The sequence below is a fragment of the Terrapene carolina genome, unplaced genomic scaffold (genome assembly GCF_002925995.2).
Source record: "Terrapene carolina triunguis isolate 2854851 unplaced genomic scaffold, T_m_triunguis-2.0 Scaffold193, whole genome shotgun sequence".
Lineage (NCBI taxonomy): Eukaryota > Metazoa > Chordata > Testudines > Emydidae > Terrapene > Terrapene triunguis.
The window spans coordinates 7,439,238-7,454,960 of record NW_020664544.1 but is presented as its reverse complement, the minus strand read 5'-3'; the positions used below and the strand labels follow the sequence as shown (position 1 = coordinate 7,454,960).

At 59.0% G+C, this 15,723-nt stretch overlaps 1 protein-coding gene across 4 annotated transcripts in view; it reads left to right on the top strand.

Annotated features, from left to right (window-relative positions):
- The window catches only part of HDAC5 (histone deacetylase 5), a 103,358-nt gene that overhangs the window by 37,420 nt on the left and 50,215 nt on the right, over positions 1–15,723 (top strand). The gene's annotated exons all lie outside the window — the stretch shown is intronic.

Genomic DNA, 15,723 nt, shown 5'->3' with positions numbered 1-15,723 from the left:
CGGGTTTATCAAATTGCCCGGGGGCTGGTTTTCGAGGGCTCAGCGCTGGTGCTCCGGGACAGAGCCCCACGCGCCCTTTTGGAAATCTGGCCCTGATTCTGGGTGCTGAGCTCTCGTGGGAATTTTAATCCTAAGGCACGATCCTGCCATGCATGCCGAGCCCCGCTCGGCTCCCGGCAATGCAGGCGTTGCTCAGGGTTGGGTTTACGCTTAGCGGAGCCAGGCAGATGGTCAGGGTTTCATAATGCCATGTGGCTTTTCTTTGGCTACTTTTAGTCTTCACTCTGGGGTTAAGGCGCTCGGAAGCTGAATAAAAGCCTGGGAACATGGGACGGACTTGCCTGCCAGCAGGTGTTTTCTGCCAAGCAGCCTTTTCCTTTCCCTGTCCGTAGCACGCAGCGCGTGGGTTGATTTTGATGGCGGCCCCGTGATAGTCCAGCTCCTGCCACGTCCCTGAGCCAGCCAGCTGCGTTGTCTGCCTGGGCCTGATCCTCAGCTGCTGTAAATCGATGTAGCTCCATTGAGTACTTACAACTGAGCAGCCCCCGCTGCCCCTCAGAGCCTGAGCCCAGGGGTATGGCAAGACACCCTCCCTCCCCCAGTGACTGCAGTGGGCTTTGGATTGGGTCCTCAGGACACAGCTGGGCCTGGATAGGGACCTTGCTGGGTGGCTGCCCGCACCAGTGCCCACTGCCGTGGTTTTGGCTCTGAGATGGCACAGCTGGCAGCTGCAGAATGGGTCACTAAATGACCTTTGGCAGCCTGGTTTCCCCTGCGGTGGGAGAAGCGCACTCCGTCGCGGCGTGTCCGCGGAGGGGGCTGGGTCTCTTGAGGTTGAGTTTGTTGGTGGGAGCGACGCGCGACCTTGCGCGGAGGGACGACGCGCCCAGGGCTCTGCGCATTCGGCGGGGCGCAGCTCCCGTCCCTTCACGTGGGCGCCTCGTTGTCCGGCGTTCCCCGGGAAGGGATTCATTTAGCTGCCGGCCACCTCAGGGCGAGGGGCTCTGGCTTTCTAACTTTCCAGCGCCGTTCGCATCGGCAGCGCTTGAGGAAAGAGGCTCGCTTGGAGCGTCAGTTTCCAGCATGGGCCCCTGGGAGCAGGGAGGGTTGATCTGTCAGTGACCGGGGCAGGGGGTGGATGCCGGGACGTTCTGCCCTGATTTACCACCCCCACCTCTGGCTCCCGGAGATCTTCGATCCTCCTCTGAAGGCAGAAGGGAGATATTTCCTCCCCTCTTCCAGTTTGGCCTGCAGCCCCATTCAATGCCCGTTGGCAACTGGCTTCTGCAGACAGAGCCCCTTGCAGCGCGGGATCTCAAGTGGACAGCGTCAGCTTCCATTTTAGCCCCGGCTCGCTGCCTTTGGGTACCTGAGATCTTAATAGCATTGACTCCCTTCCTTCCTTCCTTCCTTCCTTCCCTGGACTGGGAGATGCCTCCGAACCGCTGGGCTGCCCCCGCCCCTCCTGTAGCTGCCCCCCCCCCACTTCTCTGCCCTCCCCTCTCATCCCAAAGAAGGGCTCCGTGTTCACAAACAGAAGCCATGCCCTTGTGTCAACCGGGACGTGGAATTGGGAGCTGGCGCTCGCAGGGCGAAGGAAATGGGGGGGAGGGGCAGCAGAGGGGCGTGGGGGTGCGGAAGAGAAACACAGAAGCCCGTCACCTTGTGATGGCGCAGAACCGTCCGCAACGGGCTAGGAGACGCGCTGGCCCGTCCGTGCCCGGCGTGGCAAATGGATGAGCGAGGGTGTGTAACGAGGGGAAGCAAGTGAGAGGATGTAGGGCTGGATGAAGCGCAGGTAGCTATGTCAGCATTACCTAATCCTGGTGGAGTTTGCAGCTGGCCGGATCCCCTGGCTTGGGGAGGATTTGTTGGTGTGTGTGCGCGTCAGGATTTGGGTGCCTGCTTACTACAAGTTGTAATGCAGCCTGGCTGGGACTTGGTCTGACTCTGCTTGGATGCTGTGGCGCCGTGGGAGGTGATGGGTTTTGATGCAGGACTCGCAGGGTGAGCTTTTTTCACATAACGCACAGTCAGCCTGTGGAACTCCTTGCCAGAGGAAGTTGGGAAGGCCAAGACTATAACAGGGTTCAAAAAAGAACTAGATAAGTTCCTGGAGGATAGGTCCATCAGTGGCTATTAGCCAGGATGGGCAGGGATGCTGTCCCTAGGCTTGGTTTTGCCAGAAGCTGGGAATGGGTGACAGGGGATGGATCACTTGATGGTTACCTGTTCTGTTCGTTCCCTCTGGGGCACCTGACACTGGCCACTGTCGGAAGACAGGATACTGGGCTAGATGGACCTTTGGTTTGACCCAGTGTGGCTGTTCTGATGTTCCCGTGGCCTTGTGTTGTGCAAGAGGCCGGACGCAGTGATCCCATGGCCACGTGTTCCGTTATCGCTGGACTCGCCTGGAGACGCTCTCAGGACGGGCTGGGGGAGGGACATGGGCAGGATCCTGGTCCTTTCAAAGTGGGACAGTTCTGGTCTGCAGGCAAACGCAAAGATGTGCCTAGAAATCCATCTTGGGCAAGGTTAAGACTTTGTCACTGAATTTTTTAGTAAAGTGCATGGCAGAGGTGCGGGGGGAACCAATAAGCCACAGAAAGGTCACCAAATAATGTTGTGTTTTGCTCCATCAATATACACAAGACGGTAGTGGAGGGTGCTGAAAAGTGAGCGAAACTGATCTGCACTCACCTCACAGCGGCAGCTCCTGCCCCACGAGTCTGGGCCTGGTTCCTTGCTCTGGGACCTGGCCCATGGGGTCAGGTTTGGCCCATCTGCCTCTCCGTCTATGGAGGGGTGCATGGGCCAAACCAGAATGGTCCAGCGACCCCGTGCGCCAGGTCACAGTGCCGCTCGGCTTGGGGGCTCTAATCAAATGTGGTTTCACAACCAGCTCAGGGGTAACGCACAGTCCCCGGTTTTCTCCCAAGAACGGAGGTGGTCCCAGCTGGAGTCTTTATTGGATAGAATATTAGTAGCCCCCAGTTAGGCACGTTCCCGGGACAACAAAATCGGAGCAAACAGTTTAATTGTCCCCCCCCATTCACATATGTACAGCAGCGTTTGCCCTTTAACTCATGCTGCCCTCTAGACAGAAGCTGGTCAATACGGTCTGACCCTGCCCATCCACAGGCCTCAAAGAGAGGCAGAGCTCCCTACTCCCCCTTTCACAGAAGGAGGGAAAGTGATTTGCCCAGAGAGACACAGCAAGGCAGTGGCAGGGCTGGGGATTAAACCTAGGTCTGTGCTCCCAGTCCCCTGCCTTGCCCTGCCCCACCGCTGCCTCCAGCAGTCAGCTTCTGACACACGCACTGCGCCTCGGCCTTTGTCCAGCTCTGTAACCGTTCAGCCTGCGGTTCCCCAGAGCACAGCGGCCTGCGGGCGCTGGATTGTGGTCTGGTCGGCGCGTGTCACCCGGGGGAGGTGCTGAACGGGGCGCGTTCGGGCTCCGAGCGCTGCTAAGCTGTGAAGTTACAAAGCGTATCCCGGATGGGCTCCCTCTGGTCATGGAAACGGACGCGGTGCCTCTGATCACGCAGTGCTGGCCGGGGGCGGGGGGATGGCACGGAGACACCCCCTGTCTTGCTGCTTGTGTCCAAGGGAAGCCCGCGCCTCGGCCCCTCGGTGGGAATGTTTAAAAGGAGCACGAGTCGCCGTTCGCCAGCCGTGAGTCACCCTGTCTGCAAAACCATAGGGCTGGGAATGCAGGGCCGCTCCGGCCAGCTCACCGGCTTGGCATCTCCGAGGGCGCTCGCACAGCATCGCCGGCCCATGCCACGGCTGCTAATAAAGGATTTTTTTTTTAGAGGGGGAGGAATGTGGAATGTAAACACATGTTTCAAATAGAAACCTTGTAACCTTCTGGGATAAACAGGCCGTCACGCGGCCGGGGGAAAGGCCGGAGACTTCACATGGGACGTTTCAAGTGATATTCCGCCCCTCTCCCCTTTCATTGTGGAGGTGAAAGGAAAGATGGCAAAAGAGTTAACCCTGGTTCCCCCTTGGGGTTCGTCTGCTGCAACCAAGCCCAGACTCAGGTTTGAGTCCAAGCTCCCCTTCCGTCCACATGCACCTCAGGCTGACTTGGATCGGCGGGCACCGAGTCCCAGCCCCGTCCTTTTGCAGGGTGCACGCAGCTTCAGTCACACCCGAGGCCGAAGGTCCGTGTGGTGCAGTGTGGGCGTGTTAGCACGGCTGAGAGACCCAGCAACTGCCAACCTAGGTTTACAATGCAGTGTGGACGCTCCGGCACAGGCTTGGAAACGCAAAGGAGACAAACCCGGGTCCTACAGACCCTGGCCCAGTGTGCAGGATAGACATACCCTCTGTATCTTAAATCGGGGCACCCAAGAACCGAGGCCCCCAAAACTAGAGCCACTTTTGAGATGGCGTTTCTACAGCCTTTTGCTCCAAACTGCTTCAGAAATGATCAAAACTAAAATGCAGCCAGTTCTGGGGTGGAGGGCAGCAGGCCGCTTGGCACACTACACACAAGTGTCGGAAGGGGATTGGATCTGAGGGCTCCCACCGAATCTTGGTCCACACTGTGTGTTGGCTGCTCCTGGCAGAGTCCGGGGCTAGTTTGGGAGGAGCAGACAGCACGCGAGGCCGAGACCTAGGTTTGGGATAGCAGAGCATCTTGTCGGTCAGGGTTAGTGTCTCGGTAGAGGATGGGAATGGTGCACCATAAGAGGTACTGCAGGCCAGGAACTGGGTCCTGGGGTGTAGCACTAAAAACCTGCACACCTAGGTTCCATTCCTGGCCACTGACTCACTGTGTGGCCTTGGGCAAGTCATTCGGCCTCTCTGTGCCTCAGTTTCCCCATCTCTTGTTTATGTTACAGAAGTGCCTAAAGGCGTGATTGTGCTCGGTGCTGTACAAACACACAGCGAAAGGTGGCCTTGGCCCCAGAGAGTTCATATGCTAAGTAGACAAGACAGCTGCGGGGTGGGAGGGGAGGTGACTTGCTGGAAGTCACTCATCAGCTCAGTGGAAGAGCTGGGAATGGACCCTGGGTCTCCGGACGTACGCCATCCACTAGGCTGTACTCTCTCCCCTGCCTGATAGCGGCTAGTGGTCCTGAGCTACCCGTCTAAAGTGCTCTGAGCTCTGCCGCTGAGAAGTGCCAAGTATTGAAATTTGCAAGCAGGGAATTAACTCATAATGGCAATTTCCAGACAGACAGACAGACAGACAGATGCATTTAGGACGTGTGCGCAGACTGCAGAGGGTTAATCTATGGGTGGCTACTAGCTTGTATCCTGGGATAGCCCGCTTTCTCCCAGCATCCGGGGAGCTGAGATGCTAGTGGATGCAAAGGGGGAAAAAACCAAACCATAACGGGCGGTGCTGAAAGATCCACCATCCCAGCTGATGAAATTCCCGTGTCACAGCCGAGGGAGCCAAGGGCTGCATTGCACAGCAGTGACTTTCGTCGCTGTGAAAACCCGGCCAGCTTTTCCGCTGCTGAATGTGTGCGGGGCTGTTGGCTTGGGAAAAGCCCTGCGCTGGTTTCACAGCCTGCTAAGTGGTGGGATTGCAGTGGGCACACTGTCCGGTCTGCTGTTATCCTCGCTGCTTTTCAGGGCTGGGGCAGGCCAACCTGAGCCCCTCCGCAGACTGTCTGGGTGTGTCCCCTGGACGCAGGACACAAGGTTCAGCCCTGTCCTTAAGGGAGAAAAGGTGGGCATGTCAGCGGAAAGGTAACCAGACCAGGGTTCCATTCCCACCTCTGCCACTGACTTGCTGGGTGATCTTGGGCCAGTCACTTTAACCTCTCCGTGCCCACTCTGTTTTCAAGCGGGAGCTCTCCCGGGCAGGGCTCTCTCTCACCAGACCCACGGAGGGCCCTGGTTTTGACTGGCACCGCAGTGCTCCTGGAATAAAAGTCATGTGACTCCTAGATCTGTCCAGCTGGGGCTGCGATAACTGGGGAATCTGTGTGGCTCATGCTGAATCAATAGCCCACCAGCTCTGCAGGCTGCTCTGAGTGGGGTGATGTTGTATCTCATTTATTTCAGGCTGGAGCCTGGACGCTTTCACTTGCTGATTCTCACCGTGCTGCCAGTCAGGTTGAAATGTCTCTTCTCCCCCCCCAAACAGCTGTCAGAGCGAGGGACCGGCCACCCCGGGGTGCTGGGTTGTAAAGCCAGCCCAGGCTGGGTACTTGTGACTCCGCCCTGAATGTTACTGGGCTCACGTTGTCCTCGGGGGCGGGGAAGAGGGGGTCTGTGACAGCAGGGGAAGGGGGGAAAATCGCTGGAGGGGAAATGGATCCAAAAACAGGAGAGAGAGAAATGCAGAGCTGAGTCTGACTGAAGAAGCAGAGACGGGAGAGAGAGAAAAACCGCCTGGGCACTGACCTGTTAACGATTTATATTTCGGGGCCACCCCAGGGTCCCGATCAGGGATCGGGGCCACATTGTACCAGCGCGGCGTGAGAGACAGTCTTTGCCTGTCTAAGTCAGGCTGTCTCTAGGGCAGCCCACTTATCCTGGTCTAGCATGTGTGTGTGTGAGTGAGAGAGAGATTTGGATTTATAATGGAAACCAGTCACAGCTCCTCTTGCCTTTCCCAAAAACACTCCCAAGGCACCAGTCCTCATTGAGGACTCTCCGCTGGAGTCTCTGGGCTACGCCAGACAAGTTCAGAGCATGCTGCAGCAGACACGTCGTGGTGATTTTCACTAGCTCTCATTGGGGTTTGAACCGAAGCAACCCCTAGGGCCTCCCCCCAAAGCGTGCCAGGGACTGCAGAGATGTAGCGTGAGAGCACCGGCCCCCAGGAGCTTACGGTCTAGAGAGACCGGGCGGACAGCAGAGAGGGATTATGGGACACGGAGGCCCAGAGAGGTTAAGGGCTGGGTTTTCAAGGACTCGGCCCCCCACGATTGGGCCCAGATTTTCAGAAATCCTCAGCCCCCAGCGGCAGCCACGGTGACACCTTTGGTACCAGCAGGCACTGTTCTCTGGAGAATGAGGCCCCAGCCCTTTTGAAAATCTACCCTCGTGTGACTCTAAAGTCGCCCCGTGCCCTGCAGTGAATCTGTGCTCCTGGCCACCAGCCGGGGAGCTGGCCCTGGGGCTCTAGTGAGATCCTCACTGGCACCAGCCTTCCTGGTCAGGGTCACCAGGTCTCCTGATACCCAAGCCCCCTTGCCTGAGTTTCCACCCTCTTGTGTCTTACAGACATCAGATCCCACCAGACTCCCCCCTGTTGCGGGCAGGAAGAGCACTCCTGGGGCAGTTGGGGTGGGATTGGCAAAGACCGATCCCCTGAGCGTGGTTCCCCGGTCGCTCACCCCGGCGTGAGTCCAGAGGCCTGGGTGGAGCTCACTCCTGGTTTACACTGGTGTAAGTGGGCCCTCTGTGGCCATGTATACTACGCTCCTCGCCAGAGCTCCGTGGGCAGCCGGTGCCAGCGGCAGCAGTGGGCTCGCTCTGGTGGCTGCAGCTCCGCTCTCTGATTTCTCAGTCCGGCTATTCCCGGTGGCGACGTGATCATGTAGGGCGCTGTCGAAAGCATGCCAACAGCTAAGAATACCGGGCCGGTATTTTTAGAGCTGAGTTTTAAGCTGCTTTTCGCTGCCAGCTTGGCTTTAACACCCTCCAGCAAGCGCTCTAATCCCGCTCCGCTGCGGATCCTGGCAGCTGGCTGTGTTGCGGGAAGGAAGCTGCGCTCATGCTGTGCCATGGCCCTGCCAGGCAGCCGGCTGGGAAGGAGAGGTAGAGCAGTCTCACCCGCCTTAGCTATACGGGTTATTTCTTTGGCCCTTTGTAAAGGCCTGGGAGGCACAGATCAATTAATCATCCCAAGATCCTGAGCCCACCCAGTCTCCAAGAATGCCTGTGCCGGGCCGCTAACCTCCATGTCCTCGCCTGGGGTGTTCTGTACTGCAGTAACGTCTAGCGCCGCAGCCGAGATCACGCCCCCGGGTGCCTGGTGCTGTACGTACGCCTGGCAAAAGCCAGCCCCGGCCCTAGGGAATTTACGATCTAAACAGTGGGAGAAGGGACCAGCCGTTGTACGGGGAGCGGAGAGGTGAAGTGACTCGCCCCGGGACACGCAGGGAGTCTGTGGCAGAGATAGGACGCACCGTCTTCCAAGTTTGAGGCCAGGGCTTTTAACCACAAGGACAGCCACGCTTTATACACTGCCTCCCTGCCGTCCAGCCTTAGCTACATGGCTCTTCACTGGAGGGAAGTGTCCACGCAGGGCAGCCCTGCTTAGCCAACCAGTTTATAAACCAATTCGACTCGGTAAGATCCTGTGATTTTTGTGTAAACAAGGCTCCAGGCCCCAGGGGGAAGGTGTGATAGTTTCTCAGACGTGGCTGCTGCAGGGGACGTGAAGGGTGGGGAATCCAGTCCTAGCCAGGGAGGGAACTGGACAGGTCCAGTGTTAGCCAGCGGCTGCCCCTCAAGGCCCGTTGTGGTCTGGAGAAAACTTCCTTTTAAACCGCGCTGGTGGTGTGACAATCAGCTGTGTCGGCTCCGCTCTGAACAGAGCCACCCTGCTGCCTTGCTCAGAGCCCGGAGGGGGCTGGGCTTCTGGCTCGGCCCCGGGGAAGCTCCCAGGGCGTTTGGTTTGGGCCCTTCTCTCAGCAGGGGAGACATGTCAATGGCAGAGCAGCGGGGCCGGGGAGAGCTAAAGTCGCCCCGCGCCCTGCAGTGAATCTGTGCTCCTGGCCACCAGCCGGGGAGCTGGCCCTGGGGCTGTAGTGAGATTCCTAGTCCTCACTGGCGCCAGCCTTCCAAGCCCTGAGGGAGGAGAGGGCCCTGGGCCGGACCTGATCTTGGGCAAGCTGATGGGTCCACTCCCCTCCGTCACAGGGATGTTGGGAAGCTGGCGTCCAGCAGTGGGTGCTTGGAGACCTACATGGCTGGGGAGCTGGGTGACCTCTGAGCGGCTGTTGGGAGCCCAGGCGCTGGGTGGTTGCCTCCAACCAGAGGCTCCCCCCGTGCCCCGGGGCGTCCCTCCCCAGCCTGCTCTCGCTCCCTGCGCTTGGGACGCAGCGTTGATGGGGCTGCGTGGCTCACCTCGGCCGGTGGCCCTGCGGCCTGGGGGCTGCTGGGAACGCTCAGCATGGCAGACCTTGCCCGCTGCCGGCCCGTCTGCGAGGGCGGGGAAGAAACCCCCTTTCTTGAGTGGGAACCTGATCATCTGCGGCTTGACGTAGCATCCCAGCTGTGCTTCTGGGCCTGTGGGGAGGGGCTCCCGCTGCAGCTAAAATGGCCGAGCGGCTCTCCGGGCCTGCTCCGTCTCCCATCCAGGTCAGTTTGAGCGACATGAGACTCGCTGTCTGGTTAGGAATTTGGCTCTCTTTGCTGTAGTATATGAGCACCTCGCAGCTGCCTTGCACGGTGTCACCTCTGTTTTACAGGTGGAGAAACCGAGGTACGGGGCCATCCAAGCCAGTATTTTCTTAAGTGTTCAGCACCCACAATTGTGGCTAGTTCTCCCCCCCCCCCCCCCCCAGGTCAGTTTCCCATTTAAGCACTGAAATAAGCGGCCTTATTCCTAGAGGGACTGGGACTCACGACGTGGGAGAGTGTGGGCTAGTGGCTAGAGTTAGGCAGCAGGACTGCTGGAGTCTCTTCCCAGCTCTGCCACTGATGTGCTGTGTGACCTTGGGCAAGTCCCTTTCTGTGCATAATATTTTCACGCTTTTGTCCTTGGGGGAAATGCTGTGTGTGTCTTTATCTGCTCCCCATTTCCCCCCCCCCCGCCACCTCCCCCAGGCCTGCCTGGCTGGAGCAGGCTCTGCTGGGTTTGCAATGTTCACAGCTCTTTCCGAGGAGGGGGACACTTCAGGAGGACGGAGCATCCTGGTTCGCTCCCCTGCCCAGCGTGGTTCTGGCCCTGAGCCCTCCCTGCAGGGGCTCGCCCTGCTCCTTGGGGAGGAGGCGCCTGCCAACAGCCTCTCCCCTGGCCTTGCAGACCCTCTCTGGGCAGTCCTCCGAGCTGCTTCCCTGGGCGCTTGCTGCTGGCTCTTGTCCCTGCTGCTCAAGAAAAATTGCACCATCTCCTTGGAGTGGAAAATTAATTGCTTGCAAGTGTCAGGTGCGAGGTCCCCTTGGTCCCAATTAAAGCGGTGGGAGCCTGTTTGTAGGGGCTTCCTACCTACGTCAATCCCTCTCCCCAGAGCGCCTGCCAGCCCTGAGGAGTGTCCCTCGCATCCAGGCGCGGCCGAGACTTCCCTGCGTCTCTGACTGCCCAGGGCTGGGGCAGACCTGGGAAGGAGAAACGCAGGAGGGATTTAAATGCACCTTCCTTCGAGAAAATCTGAGCTTTGTAAACTCGTCCTTTCACAGTCCCTGTCTCCCCCCAGCAGCGGGCGCAGTGGGAGGGAGGGTAGCGCTGATGGGGGGAGCTCCCAGACTGGCCTAGCAGGGGATAGTGCAGAAGTGTCTATGCCCAGCGCCAGTACAGGTTTCAGCAGGTGGCTGTTCAGTGGGGATCTCTTTAAAAACCGGGATCCTGCACCTGACGCCTCTTGCAGGCTGGATTTCTTCCCTGGGCTTTTAGGGGGCAGGACCTGGAGCGCTCTGGATTTCAAAAGCAGGGTGCAATGGTCAGCTAGTGAGTTAGAGCCCGGGGCCGGAGAGCCAGCACTCCCGGGTTTTATTTCGTGCTTAGAGCAGGTGCCAGGGAAGCAGGACTCCTGGGTTCTCGTCCCAGCTTTGCCCAAGGCCCGCAAGTCCATGCCCCACTCTGTGGCTCAATCCCACTGGGCAGTAGGGTGGGGTAACCCCGATGTGCCGCTCGGGCTTTCCCGTTTGCAAAGCGCTCTCGAGACCTTTGGACAAAATTCCAAATCTGTTATTATCCTGGCTGGGGGGTTTTCTCGGTGGGGGGATTGAATCAATACAGACTCCAAGACTGAGGTCGGAGACAAATCTGAGGTCGGAGACAAATTCCTTTCCCTTAAAGAAACTGGGAAATATCCCCAAGGGCTTTGGAGTTATAGGAGTGGCAGCAACTGCATTGATTTCCCGAGGGGGGCATGGGGACCCCTCGGGATCTCCCCCCCCCCCCCCGCCCTGTACTTCCGTCACCTTGAGATGTTCCACAACCCAGCAACCTTTCCTTTGACCACGATGATCTCACCATTGTTGCTTTCCGAGGTTGCCAACCTGGCTCTGATGACAGTCTCCAGAAGGGACTGGCCCAGCTCGGGGGAGGTAGATTCCACTCGCAGCTGGACCCGTGGCTACCGCAGTCCCTGGCCACAGCAGTGGTTTGATTGCATGGTTTGTTTACCAAGCTGTTTTCTTCCCCTTCAAACCTTCCCGGGCTCTTTTAAAGAGACACCGTTCTAAAATTAGAGCGAAGCTGAACTCGCCGGGCCTGGATTTTCTGTCGCCCTGCACCTTACCCCTGTGCAAAACGCGGCCGTGCTGAGCGGACAGCATATGACGCTCACTTTGCGCCGCACTGAATGACTCCGGAGCCTGATTCTCGCTCCCGGCAGCGTCAATCAGGAGTCACTCCACTGGTGCAAACCGGCCAGGAGCAGAGGAGAGTCGGGCCCAAAGGCTATAAATACACAGAGCGTTTCTGGTGACCCCAGAGTCATGGCAGCAAAACCAGAGGCTGGCAAACGCCGGCCGCTGGGGAGTTTTGAGGTGGGTTGTAAAACTCCTGAAAATAGACTCAGTGCAGGACGAAACTGCCGGCCGTTTTGCTACCCCCGTCAGTCTGGCTTTGAACATTCCCTTGCAGCAGTAGCATGGCCTAGTGGGTAGAGCGCCGGGGTAGGGGTCCGGTAATCTGTTTTTGCCCAGCTGAAATTCAGCTCAGGGACTGGGGTGACTCTTGTTTTGGGTACTTTGCTGGCCCCCTATTACTATGATATCCAAGCACCTCACGCTCTTCAGTGTGTTTATTTTCACTCACCGCTGTGAGGCAGGGCAGGGCTGTCATCTGTATTGTACAGATGGGAAACTGAGGCACAAAGAGGCTGGGTGGCATGCCCAGGATCACAGGGTCTGTGACTGGGCAGAGATTTGCACCCACCTCTCCCACTGGGACGGTGAGGGGTGAAGTTAGGGGCCTGGAGATGGGGGTGTGGTTCCAGGAGATTTGGGGTTTATTCCCAGCTTTGTTGCTTGGCTGCTTGACTACCAGTGTGTGAACTTGGGCAAACCACGGAATTTCTTTGCCCCTCAGTGTCCTGCCTGTGTTGACTATTGCCGGTTCTTTGGGCAGGGCCTGTCTCTGCAGCACCCGGCACCGGGGCACCCCTGGGTGCTGCCGTCAGATATACCGGGAAGGAAGGGATGGAAGGCCCTGGATCTTTCGGCGCTCTGGCCCCACGGTGTCCCCGCTCCCCTCCCAGTGAAAGAGGGAGATGGTTGAGGGCAGTGCACGCTTTGCTGTCACACCCTTGGAAAATGACTGGGTGTGTGTGGGAGGCACGGACCTGGGTGGATCATCTTCCCCGACCACAAACGCCGGCTCTTGTATTTTTACATGCGTCTAATTGGGGAGAGAGGCCGCTCCTGCCCCTTCTCGGCTCCCTGGGGCTTTGCCGTGGAATTTCCCTTCCCCTTTTGGGGGGGCAGTGGGGGAGGGTCGGTCCTGCCCTTCGCTGACCTGGGCGCCGGAGGCGTCTGGCGGGGGGCGGGGGGGGGAAGTGGCCATGGAGGCAGTTGCGACGCCAGCCCCTCTGCAGGGCTCAGCTACACACGAAACGTGGTTTGTGACTGCGTGGTTGTACCAGGTTGCCAGCCTGCTAGTGCCCAGGGTTGTGCCGCAAGTACCCAGTGTAGGGAGGATCCCAGACGCGTGCCCTAGAGCGCTGGTTATGCCATGTAAGTGCTGCGGGGCTAGTATACAAATGAATTTCTCGGACCCGTGCAGCCTGCAACCTGGCTGCTTTGCAGAGAGGCTGGGGGCGGGGGGTTACTTTGGGTGTCAGTCCCCCTCTCTCCTGCCGGCTGCACGTGGGACAGGCAGAAAGGTGCACCAGTGACAGCAGAGGCAGCATGTGCAGACCCCACTTCTGAGGGCCTTGGAGCTTTTTGCACCCTGCGAGCCATCAAACCGCACTATGATAGTAAATCAGGGGACATCTAGGGCTTTACACCTGTCACTGTTCCACGCTCTGTGGCCACTGGGGATTGCGGGGCTAGAACTCAGAGCCTCCTGCTCCAGAAGCACAGGCACTGGAGCTGAAGATTCTCTGTTAGCCATATAGGGCCAATGACACACAGATAAACCGTCCTATTTCATCCAGTAGGGGGCAGCGGTACTTAGGTGTAAAGATGATGCCCGGTCACCAAGTTGAGCGCCTGAGATGAAAGTTCCCAAGGTTCTGACCTGGGGTTTTGGTTCAGCCCACTTTCCGGCGACTGGGATGTTTGTTTTTGCTGGGGATGAAGGTGCAGTGTGGATGTTGTGATGTGTGGGCGGGACTTGTTTCTGATTAGCACCCGATCACCATGTGTATTGGGGCAAATGCTTTCCAAGGAGCCTTGCTCAGGGACGGACACCGGATCTCAGCAAGTACATGCACTCGCTTCCAGCAGAGGACTCCTGTTGCCCAGTGCTTAATTTGTACAGTACCAGGGCTGAGTCCTGGCGTCTCTGGGCCTGGCGGTTCAGAGCCCCGGCGTCTCTGGGCCTGGCCGTTCAGAGCCCCGGCGTCTCTGGGCCTGGCCGTTCAGAGCCCCGGCGTCTCTGGGCCGGGCCGTTCAGAGCCCCGGCGTCTCTGGGCCGGGCCGTTCAGAGCCCCGGCGTCTCTTTCATTACACATTAAGCCCTGCGGCTGCTCCAGCAGGGACTGGACCGTCCAGGGCTGGGAGATGGGGAGTAACTGACTAGGGATCAGGATGGGATCTCTAGAAGAGCAGGCGCTGTGATTGGTATAGGGAGGCGGAGCTAGTCACCTTGCTCCCCCCAGAGCTCATTGGAGCCTGGCCCGCTCTGGGGGTCTCTATACAGCCCTGTTCCAGAGGGGCTCCGAGTGGAGGAGGTCGGAGCATGGCGCGGGTCGGCAAGGTGCCAAGTACTTTTCTCACGGCGGCATTGGGAGTGGAAGCGACTTCCCGGGAGCTGAAGTGCAGCTGGGCCTTGGCTGTGCTGTGGTTTGGTTTGAGCCCCTTGGCGGTCAGTCCTTTCGCCCAGAATCCTTTGCTGCCCTGTGCGGCTGGCGGAGGTTAAGGGGGCAGCGTGGTCTGCCCTGCCATGGAGCCAGCGTGTCGGATGTCTACCCTGGGTGGTTATACGGCTCCCTGGCCGTAGATCAGAGCAGCTCACGGATCACTCTGTCTCTGGAGTCAGAGTGGTGCCCTACCCACTGGGCCGGCCAGCCTCTCTGCCTCCCCGCCCCAAGCTAGCGTCCGATGGAGCTGTGGGCTGGGCGGCTCCCCACCGCATACGCCCTGCTACTGGCCGGCCCACCCTCCCGCCGTGGGATGCCAGCTGCCACCCCTTGCAGCTTCCCCCCTGCGGGAGCCAGCCAGGCTATGCACCCTCTGGCCAGAGAAAACCACTTCTAAGCAGGTCTCAGTGCGTATTTGGCAGGGGCTGGCCCAGGCTGCCCCCTTCCATCTGCTGCAAGGTCGGGGTTATTTTTAGACTCCTTGCCCTGGTGCTGTTGAGAGAAGGGAGAGTCCTCCCCCGACTTGGGGTGGGATCTCAGCCACTACGGTGTAAGGGTATCTGCCCCCCATTCCCATCGTGTCCTCAGTGGTTTATCCTCCCTGCCCGCTAAATCCCGGGCTCCAGAGTCTCCGGCTACCGCCCTAACCACTGAGCCATCCTGCCCTTTCCCCTCTTCCTTGCAAGCCGATACCCAGGTGCACAATCTCCACTCCTCCTCGGGGCCAGTCTCCGCTCAGCCCTCGTGACCCGGCCTGGCTGGAAATGCCGGCCGCTCGGGGACCCCCTCGTGCAGCTGGGTAGAGCAGGCGCGTAGGGCAGCAGAGACCCAGGATGGATGCATGCATCTGGGAGTGGGAGCTGAGGAGACGGTGGGCGCAGAGGGGACGGGGAGCCTGTGATGGGCTTCAGCTGCAATAAAGGGGGAGCTGTCCTCCTTGGGGCGGGGGGGCCAAGCCGCAGCAGTGTTTCATGCTGCTGCCCCTGGTTCTGGGCTGCCCTTCTCAGGAGCCACAAGGCTGCAGGGCCACCAAAGCACCATCTGGATTCTGGGCTTCGCTGGAGCCTGGCAAAACTACAGGTGCTCTGAGTGTGCTGCTCCCGGCTCACCTTTCCGCCCTGGCGACGAGGGTGCTGTGGGATGGTGTATGTCTGTCCCCGTGCACCCAGCACCTGGAGAATTGCCCTGGGCTCATGGCAACCCCTGGATGCTGCCAGAGCAGCTGCTGGGCTTGGGAACCAGCCTGCCGGCCCCCCTCTTCCCTGTCAGCCCCGAATGCAGAGGGTGAAGCAAATGGAGGGTAGCCGGGAACGTACACACCCCATGCATGCGTCGCACAGCAAGCCGGGGGGTAGGCGGGAACGCGCACACGCACGTGCAGCAAAGCAAAGGTGACTGGAACGCACCTGTAGTACACACACACACACACACACACACATTGTGCAACAAAGCAAAGGTGACTGGAATGCACACGTGTAGTACACACACACACACACACATGTTGTGCAGCAAACCGAGGGTAGCTGGGAATGCACACGTGTAGTACACACACGCACACGCACGTTGTGCAGCAAAGCGAGGGTAGCCGGGAATGCACACGTGTAGT